This window comes from Ambystoma mexicanum, chromosome 11 (assembly GCF_040938575.1).
Source record: "Ambystoma mexicanum isolate Mex_15411 chromosome 11, UKY_AmexF1_1, whole genome shotgun sequence".
In the NCBI taxonomy this organism is placed as follows: domain Eukaryota; kingdom Metazoa; phylum Chordata; class Amphibia; order Caudata; family Ambystomatidae; genus Ambystoma; species Ambystoma mexicanum.
Window position 1 is genome coordinate 350,536,274 of NC_090934.1, and position 18,554 is coordinate 350,554,827.

General features: G+C 46.8%; 1 protein-coding gene across 1 annotated transcript in view; it reads left to right on the top strand.

The window, feature by feature from the left end:
- The window catches only part of STX12 (syntaxin 12), a 727,233-nt gene that overhangs the window by 621,082 nt on the left and 87,597 nt on the right, over positions 1 to 18,554 (top strand). The gene's annotated exons all lie outside the window — the stretch shown is intronic.

An 18,554-nucleotide genomic window follows, 5' to 3' on the forward strand; every position in this document is an offset into this window, starting at 1 on the left:
CAAAATGTCCAATGTCCAATGTCGATTGTCCTTAATATGTATGTCCTCTAATGTATTGTCCACACTGACTGTTCCATTTACTCCTCTCCACAACCTGGTCAGAATGTGCCTCAAACTCACCCCATTATAAGAAATTCACTGCTTCCCGTCAAATCGGATTTCTTATCTATTGTACACTCTCTTGTGATTAAAAGAGCATTGTTCTTCCTGTATATAAATAAATCAATAAAAATTGTGAGTAGCTACCGTTCAAATTTTTGTCAATAAAAGTAGCTTCATTCTTATGGCAGAGGTGATGTGCAATTGTATTTGTGTTGTATGTGTGTGCAGGGTGTGTGGAGTGAGACTGTGCCTTCCGCCAAGTTCCGAAGGTGCGGGATGCGAGGGGAGAAATTGGTTAGCTGTACAAACAGTGTCGATTTCCTGGGTTTCGTCTATGTACTACAAGGAGCAGCTGTGTTTGACAGGCCATCAAAGTGCTGGATGAATGCATGCTACTCATCCTCTGAGAGGTTCTTGGAGTGAGAGATTGCCATCCCCATTTCCTCCAAGTGCAAAAATAAGGACCCCATTTCATGATTACATGGGGCGGGCTGGTCCACCATCCTGTGCTTTAGAGTTACCTACCGTGCCAAACATTAGCGAGGGGTGCAAGGTGCCTGGTTGTTCTCCTATGGGATGATCAGCGTGATTTCCCGAGGTGCATTTTTAGTGCAACGCATTGCTCCCTCCAAGCCCATATGGGTACGATACCTGACACACTGTCGTTCGTTCTAGGAGCAAGATTGCTGGACTGACTACCTGAGTCCTCCATTTGTGCTTGGCATCCCACAAGGATGTTTGGTTGCTAGAGCAAACCGGATGAAAGGAAAGAAGAGGCTAGAAGCTGACAGATGGGCAGGTGGGGTGAGTGTGCGGGGGGGGGGCTGCTGGATGAACCGTGTGTGCGATAGGCGAGGAGTGGGCACAGAGAGGATCATGAAGCCAAGGGGCCTGGGTGTGGACAGCCAGGTTTTGAGGGCTTTCCTGAAGGCCAGGTGATCCTCTATGAAACAGAGTGGGAAGGAATTCCAGAAGGTGGGTACAAGGACAGAGGAGGTGGGCACCTCCTAGTCTGGATAACTTGAAAGGAGGGTCTACCAGTAAGTGTACAGAGCCTGATCTGAGGATTGTGGTGGGGTGGTAGCGAGTGAGCTTGTTTCAGCAGCTGCATTCCGTTTTGATAGCTCTATAAAATCTCAACCATTGCCGCTGCTGATTAAAGTCTATGAAGCTAAGCCTCTTACAATTGGGCTTTATGAAGCTGAAATCTTGGGCAGAGTCACCTCTCAAACTCCAAAATGATAGAAAATACATGTTTAGAAAGCTGTCAACGCTACTACAGGTTCCCTCAAAACTGGCAGCCCACAATGAGCTGTGGGGTGGGTTTAGGCTTTAGTGAGGACCGGTGCATGATGGTTCCTCCAATACTATGGGCATTGACTTGGGTTAATCCTCATGCCACCCACTCGATGGAAATAATCGCTGATATTTTACAACATTGGGGTGTGGGGGAACGGGTCAACAAAAATAAAGTAAAAAAGAGGGGGTGAGGCGCGCAATCCAATTGCTGGCCAATATACTACCTCAAGAAAGAAAAAATATATAACTGGGTTAAATCCTGAACATTTCCAATTCACTGGGTAAGATCCCAATTGTTGCCAAAATGTTCACAGGGTTGGATCCCTTCTGCTGCATTTGTGCTGCTGTTCTCCTCCTCTCCTCCTCCTAGCGCTTTCGTGTCCCAACACTCTTCAGGGAGGCTGTGTTGCCTTGCTTTTCAGGTGAATCCAATTAAATTGCTAATGCAGTCTCTAAGGATTATGGGAGCTGTAGTGAAAAATGTTGTTCAGTTCAGGTGACCAAAGAAAGTCTCCCCTCCAGGAGCACACATCTTACCCTTAGCAGGGGGAGGGGGGAAAACCATAAATATGGTTCTCCACTGTAGGGCAAAATATCCCCAGTGCTGCAGCCTCTGGACTCCGGATTTCCACAAATTACATGTAAAAAAGAGGGGGTGAGTCGCGCACTCCAATTCCTGGCCAATATACTACCTGAAGAAAGAAAAAATATATAACTGGGTTAAATCCCAAAAGTGTCCAATTCACTGGGTTAGATCCCTATTGTCCCACATGAAAAATGCTTGTCAATTAATACCGCTCATTGGTTTGAGAAGCCAGAGCTATTGGATAAATCTGCCAGAGCTATTAGATAAATCCTCCAAAGGCAAGCTGAAGTCTTTGATCCAATAGGCTCAAAGAAAATGATGAGACGGATATAGGAAAACCCGCAAACCCCATCTCAATCTCATCTTTATAAACATATTTTGCAATGGTTTTACACCGGATCTCTATGTGGCCTGTTCAGCTGTTATGCCTTGTGCATTGTACAATGTTTATGATAACTTGTAACTTTTTTCCTTTATTGATATTACGCTCTTGTTATATTTCAAAAGAAATGACCTTCCCCTCTATGTATGGGTACCTGAGCATAAGCCATTTTGAATGGGAGGCACAAGAACATGCTGTCTTTGATACTCCCATACTCAAGGCCACTGCATCACTCCCCAGTGCCTATGCTGCCACTGCTCTTGGTATTTTTATCTCAACCTTTACTTTCCTTTTAATCTGCCAAAAATGGAGGGGGATTGTTTTATTGAGGCAGTTTTAAGTGCAGTGCTGTTTCTTTAGAAGATTGATGTATCCCTCCTGTAAGCAGATAGTGCAATTTGTAAGTTCTCCTTCTTTTTAAAACTTGCTCAGCCCTGTGTGTGTGTATTTAGTCAGCCTTGGGTACATACAAAGCATACGCTATTTGTGCAAAAAGGTCAACGTGGGCCTCTGTAATTGGTTACAATTAAGTCTTATCACTTGAGTTCTACTTGCACATCCAGTCCCGTTTTCTCTATTGGATATACTGCAGTACCAGGACACAGACATCAGCATACCTTTTCCAGCACAAATCATTGAAATTATTTGGAGATAGGTGTGTAAATGTTTAAGCTGATGAGCCTCAATGTGCGTGAATGCCTGCCATGGATCTCGCACCTCAGTAGACCAGGACGACCTATGGTATCTCCAATATCTGAAAGATTTGTTATATTATAAAATGGTGAGAGAAAGCTAAGCATTTCCCCCTGCCTGCTTCAGTTGGATTTGATTCTCAGGTATCTGAGGGCAGAGCAACAAATCCCTCTTTGGCGGTCACCTGTTGACTTGACCATGGATGAAATCAGTTCAACCATCTCATGGCAGGTAAGAGCCTGCCCCTTCTCGCTTTGATACCAGCAGCCTTTGCCACCCCCACCACTCCTCTTGCCCTTGATGGGCATCTAATAAATCACTGTGTTCCTGTGCACCCTACCCTCCTGTTTTTGGGATATGGGCTCTCTGTTGCCCTTTTTGCCCACTTGTTTTAATGCCGTTTTTTGGCTTGCTGCTCTCTCCACCAGATAGATGCCTCCCATTCCAGTCTTCAATTTCATGGCATGTTTCACAACCAGCCCCCTCTGTTAAAGAGCACAGTTAAAGGATACATTTACAAAAATAATGCATCTTTAAATGTTATCTTGTGTATATTATAGTTTGCTAAGTTTGTCTGTGCAGTAGGGCCTGGGCATGCTCACACTGCCCCTTCTCTTCTAATATTCACCAGAAATAAGAAGCGAGACCGCACTAGGACCCCAGTTGAAGTGAAAGATATTTTAGCCATTGTATCTTCATATCAAAATGCTTAGTTGGCCTGAATTAGTATAGATGGTTCAAAGATTTTAATGTAAGGGTGAATGTTGTGAAAAATGAAATGAACACCAAGCTCAGTGTGCATTATGTACTTAGTGATTTGAGCATTCAACCCTTTTTTAAAATCATAGATACATTTATCAAATATAAAGACCAGCAGTCATTTGTATGTTCCCAAAATGCTCTTTCTAGGGTTCCAGGAACCTTCATTTGTCCTATTTGTCCCTTTTCCATTTATCATAGGGGTATTTTGAAAGAGTACAATAGAAGTGTACCTGACTGTCCATCTTAGAAAGATAACATTCTATCACAAAATAATGTATATAGTTATTGTAGGTTTTGATGGGGTACTTTGTTTTGTAAGACAAGTGTAAAGTTCTCATTATTACAACAATATATTGAAAGTGATTGTTAGTTCTGAACACTAGAACATTGTCAGTTTGCAATGTTAATCAAATTAATTTACGTTACTATCTTCTTTTGCAAAAAATGCAGCACACCTCCCCTTCAAGATTTTTTTTTCTCTCATCACACTGCTATCAGCAATGACAGGTGTGACTCTAGAAAACATACACTGGGCAATGTTATTTTCACCAGCAGGGGAACCGTGATATTGACTGAGAAGGAGAGAAACTGAAACAGAGCGCAGAGAGAAAGCGAGAGACAGATAACGTGAGTGGTAGAATGGTGTAGAGCTAGTTGGGATTCAACATCTTGATGAAGGAGTTCTATCTGACCCCGATACCCATGTGGCTCCCTTTACTCCCCCAGAACCACTGATTTTACCGGATCCCTGTTACTACCCGGTTGGACTTCGTGTCCAGACCAAGGTCTTTTTTCTTGGACTGAGCTGAGTAATACGTATATATAGAAAGCAAAGTCTTGTGCCAGCGTTTTCCTTCCTAGTGAAAGCACTAATAAGATTAGTTTCAATTTAGCACTTGATACTGTGTTTCTTAGAGTTTCGGAATGTTTTGAGGTGGTGATTGGCCTAAGATCACACAATTTTCCGCTGATGAGAATGGCAACACTAACATCAGACTGGTGTTCTACTTGTTTTGTCCTCCTTCCTTTCTCTCCTTGCTTCCTTTTGCTCATATCCTTCCTTATACTTGTGCCCCTCTTTCCTTTCTTACTTTCTGCTTCCGTTCACCTCTTTCCTTCTTATGTCTTTACTTCGCTTTTTGCCCCACTCCCCCTAATCAGGCTCCCTAATCACATACATTTTTGTATTCCTCGGATTTCATTGACACGTCTCGGTCTTAGAGAAATTAAGTGTTAAATCAAACGATTTAGTAATTTCTGATGCAGTGGCTTTTTTCAGCCTTATACATTGTGGTTTGCTGAACAGCAGAAGCATACTTACAAATCCAGAACAGGACTGCAAGACTTGTCCTTGGCCTCAAGCTCAGGGATCATATCTCTCAGCCCTGAAATCTCTCCACTGGCTCCCTGTGGCTGTGAGGATCAAGTTCAAGACCCTTGCATCATCCACAAGGCTTTCTGGGGCAAGGGACCACACTACATCCAACTTTCTCTTTCTAAGCGTCTTTGTTATCGAACCCTCCACTCATCCACCTCCAACTCTCCGAGGGTCTACTGCTTCTCCAGGCAGAGAGTGAGGGGTATATGTCTTTCCTCGGCTGGGGCCTCCCTCTGAAACAGCCTCCCTGCCTCTCTCAAACTTGAACAGGACCACCTAAGGTTCCGGAAGCAACACTAGACCTTCCCTTTCGCTTCCTCTTTCTCAATCCTATGTTGATGGCCCTGTCTGCTGTGCATACTGGTTACCTGGCCACCCACTGAACTTACAGGACCCGGCTCCTGCACGACCACTTGCATATACAAAATCATGAAGACATCCTGTGGAAAGAAGTCCTTGAAAGACTGGTGTGATGGTCTCAATCCAGACAGCACAGGTATCGGATGAATTGTTAATTTAAAATTTCAGACCATGATCCTAGCCAGGCCAAGTGGTGGGGCCATATCGAATGGGTCAGTTTCTGCAGCTAAGCTACACCTTTTCCCCAGAGTATTTTGTGTATGGAGCCAAGGACTTATTTAAGAGTGGTTTTCATGTGGTCTTGTATGTTCAGGTTTAAAGCCAACATTGCTGCCTGATTTTGCACTCTTCGGTGGCCCCTTGGTTCCTTTGATAGCTGGATTGACTTGCCAGGAGAAGCAATGGTTACTCTGACATTTCTGAGTTTCTATGTTAGGGTGGGAGGTGTTCCATAAGAGGAGGGATGTTTGAAAGGAATGGTTTCCCCCGGCTGCACATCTCTGCACCAATTATTACAACTTGTTGCTTTTGAGATAAAGAAGACCCCATCCTTCATCCAGTGCTAAATATGAGCAAGGTAATTGATGATGTTGGCCTGTCCCCCTCACCTTAACCAGCTAGCAATGGATTTGAATATTGTCGGATTACATCACACACTTGTTGCACCAGTGGGTTCATTAACATTTTTTAAATGAAAAACATGCACTTTTACTCCGCTCACTACATTTTGTCCCACTGTATTCTAACCTGATGTTGAGAGTTTGGTTGGAAAGGAATGAATAATTGCATTAATTCCATGTCTTTTGATTTGAATCAGTTAATGTACAGTATCATAATCTATTGAAATAATTGATGGGCATGAACCCAGATCGATGGTTGTGAAGTTAATCATATTGTCCCACATTTTACATAAAATGGCCCATCACATTTCCTCCAATATTTCACGTAGGAATGGGAGATTAGATTGCTCTATACTTAGCAGGAATCTTGGGATTGGCTGCAGGGATCTTCTGGAACAGAACGATTGTGTATTTATGCCTTTTATTTCATCCTTTAATTGCACACTTCCTGACTTTTTTAATCATCATCATCATTCACTTTATTTCGATAAAAAGAATTTACCATAAAAGTCAACATGTACATTACAAAACCAATTACAATCAATTTATAAAAGAGTGGTATTACATATAAACAAGAAATACACATTCAGCCTGAGAAATAGTTTAAAAGCTAACTAACAGTACCTGCTTAAAATCACTATACCCAATATCAGACCCAAGTGCTTCTGTCCATACAATACGTTTTTATCTGATGGGTGAAACGTCTATAAGGAAATAGTTGTAACACCAAACCAGGCAATAGTTCTTCAGCCTGTCGGGTAATATGAACAGGTAGACACACCATACAACACAATTATTGACTTGTGGGAGAAGATTGCTCTGATTTGTTCTTCTGAACCAGGCCTGAATCAGAAACCAGCCCAACGTAACCTTCGCGCTCAAACAAAGCATGCGAGCCCCAGCCACAGTGGTGACCTGTAGCTGAAGAAAAAGATGCCTTAATGACATGTTTCTAAGATCCTTGTACATGGGACAAAGGAACAGGAAGTGAACTCGATCTTCCCTAACCCCTAGGCAAAAGAGACAATCTGAGCTCACATTGCCATTCCATTTTGATTTAACAGATGCCAAAGGTAAAATGCTGAGCAGGCTTTTAGAAAGAGAGTGCACATTGCCTTAGGACTCATAACATCAAGATAGTCTTCATAGCCTGGACCTGTCTAAGGGCCCAGTAGTTATTAAACTGCAATGATGTACCTGATCTCTCTATCTCCTTCATTCCTTCCCTCTTGAAGTCATGCATAATTTTGACTTTTGAGGTTGCATTAATAGACATGGGATGGGCCCAGAGCTCTACAAGGTTCAGTAGGAGCAACTCTGACTTTACGTGCCTCACCCAGGGGAGTGTTGGTGTCCGTCCTCCTGGTCCATTACATCTTTTAAGGCTAACCGGAATTTTAAAAGGTTCTCATATTTCCACAATCTAATTCAATACAGGAGTGGCTTTGCTCTGCATATTTGTCTATTAGACTGAAAATCCAGTTCCAAAAGGATCTGAAAAGTCAGAGCACTTGATGGAAGCGCCATTACTTTTTTATTTTTTTTAACTTTCATTTTTATTGGTTTTAACAGAGTACAGCAAATGTGTACAACAAACAATAATGTAACAAGCCTGGGAACAGTGGTGAACAATATCGGTTCATGAACACCTGATAATGAGTTCAATAGGTTGTTAACATAACATCTACCCCATATACCCCGGAATATCCCCCCTGCCCCTCACCCCCCGTTTAGGATTAGATTATCAGCATTTATAATCCAGACTTGCGTCACTCATTGTTAACGCTACAAAGAGCGATGCACTGCATATTGGCTTATTACAAATTATATGTGGATTCTGTTATGACACAAGCATTGTTATAGAGTTGGTTATCATTATCATTAGTTGGCGGGAACATTGCACACATCTATCAAAGGTTCAACATGTTTAACGTGGAAGTCCGTCCACGCTAGATCCACGGAGGTGCGATCTCCATGAAGGGCAGCGGTCAGACTGTCCATGTGATATACATTTTTGGCTACAGTAATCCATTCTGATTTTTGCGGGAGAGATTCTCTTTTCCAGAAGGTGGCGAGAAGTAAGCCGTGAATCATTTTCGGAAGCTGGATGACTGCATCATCTTATTCATCTAGTCCGAACAAGAGGGATAGCAGAGTCTTTTTCTCTAGTTATACCGTCTATTTCCTTAATCCAGCTAAGGACTTCATCCCTGTACGGCTGAGCAGGCCCACCACATGTGCCAATAGTTGGCTTTCATTCCACATCTATGCCAACAGTGTGGATCTGTGCTTTGGTACATTTTCGCTAATCTGAGAGGGTTGTATTGCCATCTGTGAAGCAATTTAATGCTGTGAAGTTTGCATTGGCATGCGATGGACGTTTTTGCTGTTTTTTTGCAGATTTGGTGGCACATTTTGGGGGAGAGTTCTCGTCCTAGGTCGGTCTCCCATTTTGCTTTCAGGGCCCTGGCAGAGGAGTTGTCGACTTCCACTAGAGCTGCGTACATTGCCCCTATCAGACCGCTGGTGCTCGTACCTGTGTCCAGTATCTTCTCGAATGGTGTGAGTTCTCTTTGTAATTCGTCCTTCCATCGTTTATTTGTCATGATCCCTTTGAGTTGTATGTATGAGAGGACTGGGAGGGGGGTCGGATCAAGTGCTTCGTCAAGCTCTTGTATGGATATAAATTCTCAATTCCTCCATAATTGTCCTGTTCTCTCTAATCCTGCTTCAAACCAGGCTTGGAAGCGTTCTGGTTCTGGAAAGGCATCTAGAATTCCCAGAATCCATAAATGTCCCAGTGGGAATGGCCATGTTGAACCTCCTTCCATTGCCCTGCCCCGCTTCCACACATTTCATAAAGTAACGAGTATGGGATTTTCTCGTATTCTCTTCAGTAATTTGGGTCGGGGTACCCAGAGCCATTCCCCTACAGTCTAAGGTCGTAGGTGGTGATTGCCTAGATCCACCCAGTTTAAATCTTTTGTTTGTCAAGGATGTGGGATTAAGATACTTAACTGAGCTGCTTTGTAATACAATTTTATGTCCGGGAGTGCAACCCCCCACTAACTTTCCACAGCCGGAGGAGTGTTTGCGGTATTTTTTGTTCTGCCATAAAAATTTAGATATTGCACGCTTGATCGTGATGAAGAAGGCATCTGGCATGCGGATGGTAAGCATTTGGAATAAATACAGAAGTTTAGGTAAGATTACCATTTTGATGAGATTAATCTCCCCATCCATGTGATTGGGAATTTGTCCCATCTCTTGAGATCTGCTTCGATCGTCGAGATCAAGGGGGGGGGGGCGGAGTTGGCTTCATAGAAGTCTTCAAGGGCGTGGGTAACATTGATGCCTAGATATTGCAAGGCTGTTAGGCTGACTTTCATCCCCAGGGGCGTGAATCGTGCTATTGTATCATCTTTGCTCTTGTTTATAGGAAGGATGGTCGATTTTCCTGTGTTTATTTTAAGACCTGCCGATTGGCCGTATGCTTTTATCGTGTCCATTGCTGATGGAATGTAGGTTAGAGGGTTCGTCACATGTAGAAGTATGTCATCTGCGTAAAGGCCTTGTTTGTATGTACGGCCTTAGACCATGATTCCTTCCACGCGTGTATCCTGTCTGAGCTTCGGGGCCAGAGCTTTCAGTGAGAGGACGAAGAGTATTGCGGATAGTGGACAGCCTTGCCTGGTCCCCCTTTTCAGCTCAAACCATCGCAAATATCCACCATTAACCGCCACACTAGTTTTGGGAGCGGTGTATATTGCTTTGATCCCACAAAGCATTTTCGGGCCAAGGCCTATCTTCACTAAATCTCTTGATTAGGAAGTCCCAGGCTACCCTATCAAACGCTTTCTCAGCGTCCAACGAGAGAAGCGTAGTGTCTCCGTCCATTTTCTGCGCTTTGTTAATTATTCATAGAAGACGGCAAATGACTCCTGTATTTCTCAGGGCGCATTGACTGTTTCATGCGTTTGGCCATTCTTTGGTTTCTCTATCTCATTAATCCATCCTTCAGCTCGTTGTTTGTGTAGACGAGCCGCTAGGCTGGCATCGGCCTTATCTCCTTTCTCGTAAAATTTTTGTTTCAGGAATTGTAGGTTTCGTACTATTTTCCCTTCTTAGAGTGCTTTGAGTTCCTCTCTTGGACTTCTAGCTTCTTTCTCCGGGACAGACTAAGCAGGTTTTTCGACGGTCCTGATCTTGTTTCTGAGATTCGTTTCAATGAGAGTCCTTTCCCTTTTCTTTTGAGCCCCTTCTCTGATAAGGATGCCCCTCCATGTGGCTTTGGCTGCCTCCCATATCGTCTCCTTCCTGACTTCTTGTGTATCATTGGTAATAAAGAACTGTTTGATCTCGTTCTTGAGTACTTGTTTGAAGATCCTGTCCTTCCAAAGATGTTCATTGCATCTCCATTTCGAATTTCGATGAGGGAGCCCTTCCCACTGAAGGTCTAAGCTCACCATTTCGTGGTCTGACCATGCTATAGGGTGGATAGTGGAGTCGCTCATTACATCCAAGAGCTCTTTGGAGATGAAGATGTAAACAATTCTCGTATGGGTACTATGTGGAACGGATTAAAAGGTGAAGGCCTTTTCACGCGGGTGAAGGTGTCTCCAACTGTCGCACATCCTGTATAGCTCGAGGGCTGTGTTGATCTCTGCGGTCTCCTGTGTTTGGGGGTCATTCTGGATATGGGTTTTAGTCTCTGTCACTATTGATGTTCATCCATGTGTTAAAGTCTCTGCCCAACACGAGGTGACCCTGTGCCAGACTAATTATCTTGTCTGTGGTTCTTCATAGGAATCTCTTTTGACCTTGGTTGGGTGCGTAGATTGTTGCGAGCGTAATTTGTGTGTTTTCGATTAGACCAGAAACCAGGAGCTCCCTCTCTTCTGTATCAGACCAGGTTTTTGTAATTTTCATGTGTATTCCCTTCCGGATCAAAATCCCAACTCCAGCTTTTTTAACAATATTTGAGCTCCAGTATGTGTCTCCTATAAGGTTGCTTGTTATATTATGTTCTTCTCCTCTCTGGTATCTAGTTTCCTGTAAGAATAGGATGTCTATGTTCGATTTCTTGAGTTCTCTGGAGAACAGGGATCTCTTTGTCAGTGAGTTAAGCCTTTGATGTTGAGTGTGCATATTCTAAGGGTAGTAACCCTATATGACATTATTGGTTCCGCCATCAGCAATGATAGTCCCTTTCATCTTCCTGCATGTGTCATTCATGTTGTTAGTGTGTTTTCTCCATCCGTTGTGGTGAGTGCCATGTGGATTTTGTCCTATGACTGAGTGACATTTGACACTTTTCTTCTTTCCTTCCTCCCCTCATTCCCTACCCCCTCGCCTCCCCTAATCTCCCTCTCTTGATGGCGCCCGGTCTCTTCCAGGAGTGAGATCCAGATGAGTCCGAGCCACCGGTGGGGTCTTTGAACCTGGCCCACTCACTTTAGAGCATTTCGTCGCGTGCCCCCATTTGACGTTGCTTTACTGTTCTCAGATTGATTTCCGTTGAGTTCTAAGCAAACCTTTGAGCTGAAAGAAATTGTGAGCAGTTTTGAGTTTGTCGCTGATTCAGACCTACTTGAATGGGCAGGTCTAAACTTCTGCAATTCAATAAATATGAATGCTAATCGCCAGCCGCCGTCAGTGTATTGTTGTGTATCGTGCAGTACATGGCTACCGAATCCTATGTGAGTGACACGACTCAGGATGCGTTGGGCGGGGACATGTTAAGTCCTCTGTATTTTCTTGATCCAGGTATTTTCTTTTTGCTCAGTCCTTTAATGCGCCATTCCATGCCGTTGGTGGTGTGTGGCTGAGGGTCTGGGGTAGACTCCATCCCCTCGACCAGCTCTCGGATAGTGGTATTTATTTCTGTGTCTGTAATAAGCTTATGTCTCTGGCAATCAAGCTCAAAAGTGATGGGGAAGGGGTAGCCCCATCTATAGCGGGTTCCCTTCTCCTTGAGCCATTTGGTCAGTGACAAGTCCTGGAATATGGTAATCCGTGTAGTATCAAGCAATATTTTTCCCTTAGTTCTGGCTTTTTCCAGGATCCTGGACCTGTCAGGATAGTTGTGAAAACGGGCCAAGATTGATCGCGTGGCCACCACTAGGTCCGCCCGCCCAGTGTCGTCTTTCAATTTTCATGGAGTCTATGGAATCATCGTCAAAAAGAAGCGTGAGAATTCGATGGATGATGTTTTTTAGATCTCCCTTGGTTTCACCTTCATTTTTGAGAATTCCCAAGAAGCAGAGATTGTTGCGCCTCTCTCGATTGTTCGAAATCCTCCAAGTTTAGTACCATGTCTGCCTCTCGCCGTTCGATTTCGGCTAGCCAGACATCCATCTGTGTTTCAATGGTGTCGAGGGATGACTGGTTATGCTCCACCTCTCTGAGTCTGTCATCCATTTGATCTATTCTGCAATTCATTTTGTCAATTTTATTGCTAATGTCTGTGCGCATTCCCCTTATTTCAGCAATGTCTCCTTTGGTGGCTTTTGAGTATTTGTTGTCAGTTGCCATTGTTGTCTTAGTGTACAAGAAGGTATTCTTGATATCACTTGTGAATGCGAATTTGGCCAGGTGTAAGTCTTTATAGCTCATGTTACAGGTCCTGATTGGAGTGCGCCTCAGAGAGTTGCAGTAATCAGATCCCGTGCAATCCAGCCAATGTTTACAGATGGCAGGAAATGCCGTACTGTGGATTATATACGGTGGCTAGATAATGTAAAAGCCAGAAGTGCCACTTTGTAAGGTGGTTTAGTGGGCACTATTTGCTCAGTGTAGCTGAATTTGTCGACTGTGCGGGGGACAGGTGGGTACATGCCCCATATCGGGGGCCACATATCTCTAGATGTTCTCTAGTGGCACCCCGCAACAGTGATTGCCATTTTCATAAGATAGGCAATGTATCCGGTATGATTCCCTCATGCATGCCGTCAGCACGTTGGGAGAATATGGCGTTCAATATTCATCTCGCTGGGTCATCCCACTAGGGCCGATTTTGTCTCAACAGATGATAATTAATGTGTTGGGCATCCATAGAAATTGCGGTTTTAGGGAGTTTCACTATGGGAAGTTCTGTGTGATACTGCTGCGGGAGCTGCCACGTAGGATTCCAATCACCCACCACCCCTCTGTTGCAGTAACAGCATGGTATCTAGTGCCTGGGAATGTGCTTTTAAAAAAAAAAATCCAATTAAATTGCAGACTTCGTAGGTTTATGGTTTTAGTCTGTATGTGTGCTCTCCATTCGCAGCAGGGGCATTGGGGGAGGCAGGCTATGAGCTGGGGTTTGTGGGGACGGGTCTGAGCGGTGAGCTGTCGCACACGTCCTTCTGTGGGTACTTTGTCAGTCCCAGTTGCCTCGTTGTTTCTGGTGCGGGGATGAGGGGGCGATACGTAGCAAGTGCCGGGTCACACAATCTAGGGGGGGTGCAGGTGGGTGAAACGGGGACACGAGCCGTGGAAACAGTGTTTAGGACTGTCCGGAAGGGCACCAAGCTTTCCCCTTGTCCCCGACTCACCTGTTGTCTGGAAGGCAAATCGAGCTTGGCTGTGGACCGGTTCGTTGCACTCTGGTGTCTGTGCGGCACTCATCATAGGGAGAACCCATGGAGACCGGAGAGGTCCCATGCTTCTGTTGTGCTCGTAATACCAGGATGGCCTCAGGGCAGAGTTCTTTGAAGCGAGGCTCTCTTGTGAGCGATGCCGCGTGTGGGGTGTTTATTGAGGTGGTGCGATTGTGCCCATCAGGGTCTTCCCCCCTCGTTGGCATGTCCTCCGATCAGGATCCATGCCGCATTTACTAATAAGCGGGGATATCCTCGCTGACAGCTGTGGGTCACATATGACTGTTGGGGGCTGCCTCCAGTATCGCGCCGCACTCACAAGGCCACAACCACGTGGCAGGCCCACACCGCACAAAGAACACAGACACGAGTTGCCACTTCCTGGGGCTCTGCTGCTCTGCCCTTGCAGCGCCAGCAGAGCCCCTTTTATTAAAGGAGCATGTGAGCGTCATGACACAGCGCTCACGTTGCCCAACAACTAGACCCCCACACAACATCCCTTCTTTATTATAACCAAACAAAATCAAACAAAACCCACCACAAACATTTGGTGCATTCCAGTCCGCGCACCACCTAACCGCTACTCCAACCCACACATTTTTTCTCTTTTGACACCGCAAAACAAAACAGGTGTGTCCCCACACCATGGGGCCCTGTGACGGGGTCCTCCCACTCAGAAAATTCCGGGATCAAACTGGCCCTCGGCGCCGCTGCAGGACAAGAAGAATATATTCTCTTCGTACTCCTCCCCCATATCATACGGTGCTTCTCGGGGACTCACCGCCACCTGGACTGCCGCCACCTTGGGGGTCCTTCTCCCCTTCACCTCACTCCCCCCTGATGCCCCCGCCATGCTGGCTGGGGCTGGAGCGAGACACACTCATGCGAAATGGTCTCCTTTCCCGCACCTTCCACAGATTTGTCCCATCGCTGGGCAGTCCTGCGGGTGGGGCAGATCCCACCCACACAGTTGACATATTGTGGCATTGGGGTCTCTCTTCGGCCAGTCTCCCCTCCTCATCACTCTTCCTCCTGGCCACCTGCTGACAGCCGCCACCTCCTCAACCTTCACTCGCTGCGTGGGGACCTCCATCTTTAGGTGGTGTCTAGAGGAATCCATGACCGAGGCCTGCACCTCCGCCAGTTCCTGGGCCCGGCCAAGCTCCAGTATTCGATCGAGGGTCAGCGCTGGGTCCCTCAGAACCTGCTTGCGCAGTTTGGTGGAGCTGCAGCCATAGATGATTTGCGCCCGGATCTCGTCCTCCTCGAAGTTCCCCAGGTCACAGGCCAATGCATTGCCGCGCAGCTTCCCATGGAATGCATCAAGGCTTTCCGCTTCCTCCTGCTTCGCACACCTCATCCTGAACCTCTCATAGTCCCTGTTGACCATGGGTCTGAAGTATTCGTTCAGGGCTGCGACGGCTGCACCGTACGATTGATCTCGGGGCTTTAATGTCTTGAACAGTCTCTGGACGGCCAACCCGGCACAGTATAGGAGTGTCGGGCGTTTGGCTGCGTCTTTGATCTCCATTGCCTCGAAATACAACTCCAGGTTCTCCACCCAGGCCACCCACCGGGCCCCAGGCTTGCCGGCGCACCCAGGACATCAAAATGGGGTATTGGTGCCAGCTGACCCCTACATACCCCTTCGTCGTCCGACATGCTGTTGGCAGGTGAGGACGTCATCTGCCAATCACTAGTATTGATGTGCGCTTGCCGTTGCCGGGCTCAAGTAGCTGTCGGTGGGTGTCTGGCATTCTCCCTGCCCAGGGGCGCACGAGCACTCCAGGTGGAGCCGCAACCCCAGGGCTTGGCACACGTGCGACTTGTGGAGTTGCACTGCCCGTTTCCCGGGCCCTTCCAAAGTCTCTCCCTCCCTGGTTGATTTCACCAGGGCCACTTGGTCTCTCCTGCCCAGGGCGCACGAGCACTCCGGATCGGAGCCGCTACCCTCAGGCTCAGTGCAACTGTGACCTGCAGGTGGGGTTGACGTGATATTATCTTCGCCCCTCCTCTGAGTTGCCTGGCCAGGTCCAGGGTCCACCCGTGACAGAGGTGCAGATGGATTACCCTCTTCTTAGTGTCCTTTGGCCTTCCCAGGCTGATCACCGCTGCGACCCGGGTGCTGGAATCCTCTTCCCTTGGGCCCCGCAGGCTATTTGGGAGGTGGCTGCTCCCCCTTCCTTTTATTATTGGCCCGGACACTGATGGGCCTCCCTTTCCTTTGTCTGGGCCACGACGTGATGAGGGCCCGCCCCTTTTCTGCACCGTGAGGAAATGAAACCCCTCACTGCTTCCTCTTTTTTTTGTTGAAAAAAATGAACTGTTTTCACCCTTCGGCAGCCCAGGCTGAGTCAATCGCGCTCCCCGGTCTAATGGGGAACGCTGCCGCGGGCCGGATCTTCAGGCCCCGCCCCCTTCCATTGTTCGGGAGCTTGGCCCATGCTGGGGCTGGGCCGCCGCTGTCCCAGGTACGGGCCTTCACAGGCTCCACCCCCTTACCTTCGTTGGCAGCCCGGGCTCCTTCCGGCCCCCACCGCGGGCCGAACACCCACACGGCCGCCGACTGCAGCCGTGTGCGCGGGTCCCCTCTCCGCCCACCACCGAGACCAGCTGGCGGGCGCGACCTCGTCGCCAGTGTTGGGGGCTGCCTCCAGTATCCGGGGGCAGCCCTCTGATGCGGTTGGGATCACCCGAGGGTAGGGGACACGTCGGCGGGCAGCTGGCGTGTCTCGAGCAGGTAATCACCCTGCGGCGCCCGGGGTCACCGGGCACACGATCTACCGTGCGGGGGGTGTCACCCCCTGACTCCAGCGGTCGCTGCCCCGAGCGCACTCACTCACAAGGCCACGACCACGTGGCAGGCCCACACCGCACAAGGAACACAGACACGAGTTGCCACTTCCTGGGGCTCTGCTGCTCTGCCCTCGCAGCGCCAGCAGAGCCCCTTTTATTAAAGGAGCACGTGAGCGTCATGACACAGTCACGGCGCTCACGTTGCCCAACAACTAGACCCCCACACAACAATGACCACACATGCCGTGAGCCGGTAAACGCCTCTGCGACGCCGCCAGTCCTATGGCACTTCTCGTGTAGATGGGCCTCAGGGAGCGGGTCTCCTCACTGATGCTCCGTCAGAGCCCAGACAGCAGACACCGAGGACGGCCAAGGCGGGCTCGGGACAGTGTGCCTCGCCTCCACTTTGCCGCCGATCAGGCCGCACACAGCTCTCTATTGCAGGTGCCAACAATGGTTTTCCTCTTGTGCAGATCCAATTTGAGTTGGGTTTTTTATCAAATGATGCCTCACCCTTTCACACGTCTGGTTGTCATTCGGGTGTTCTGATTATTGGAGCAAATGGGAGCTTACTTCCTCCATCCATGCGCCCCCTGGTGGCCTTCAAACCCCAGTACATTTTTAAGAAAGCCATTCTCTCCCACAGATAGTTGTGCAACATTAGTCCATCCCCAAAGTTCGGCACCATAAACAGAAGTGTGCCTGGCCTGGTCCTTATAGGCCTCTAGAGTCACACCAATAGCCCCACCCCAAATGATTTAGCAAAGTTGGCTATGGAGGCACCATATCTAGCCAAAGTCAATTGTGCTTTTTGGTTTGTTCTCCCCAAGAACAGTCTTCATGCACTCTAATATCCTGGTATTCATACTTTTTAACCTGCTCAATCCGGGACCTATTTAGGGCCAAATCAAGTTTCTGACGCTTTTCCCCCGGGGCACCCTTGAAGACCATGGCCTTTGTTTTATCAGTGTTTATTATTGTCAGGCCATTTTTTGGCACAAAAACTAGAAATAAATCGTCCAACATCAAAACCGGGTTTTTATCATTAGCTAGTGTAGGAGCATCCATAGACAGAAGCTCACAGATAACACCATTTATAAATAATCAAAACAGAATGGTGGCTAAGAAACATCCTTGGCGAACTCCTATCTCGATGCTCACTTTACTAGATAAAGCTCCACCCATACCATACCCAAACCCTAGCCCCATTCTCATAGTATTGAACCCATAGATATGGGTCCTTTAAGACGAGGCACTTATACTCCGAGATGGATGGGGATGCAGAACTTACTCATACATCAATAATCGAACTGACTAAGGAAGTTGGCAAAACTTAGTAGTTTTATTTGCAATTATCTAAAACAGGGAGTTACAATGGACATCGGCGGACGTCGCAAAGCACGATCTGTGAATTTCATGAAAAACAACTTTTATAGTCAAAACTCGTCATCATTGACGTCCCGCTACGTGGCAAACTATAAAAACCTACTTGGGGGATGTGATAGGCGTACAGGGAACATCTAAGTTTACGTTCCATACTGACGGGGGTTGTGATTGGGTCTCTAACATCAGGTTGACAACTAAACCCTCCTCTAGTGTAAGTCATCTTAATAGTCACAAAATACACAATGATCCATTGGTCAGACCCTCCAGAAAATTGCGGCATGAAATGGAAAATTTTGCGGCACAAAAAATAAAAAAATTGCGGCACACAACTGCGTTTTTTGCGGCATTTTCTAATGTTGAAAAATATATCATTTAACATCTTTTTTAGCCTAAAACCAAGTAATTGCAAGGCTTTTGTTAGTGAGGAACAAAATGTTGTGTTCCGTCTGGCCACGCTCTGTAGGACAGCCAGGTCGAGTCACCACAGTCTAACATTTTGGATTGTGGTGGGGGAGGGGGGATATTGCCTGATCAGCTCCATGGAAATGGTGCTGCGCCACTACTTCCAGCAGACAAGTGGAAAGAAAATAAACAGATAGGCTTGAAT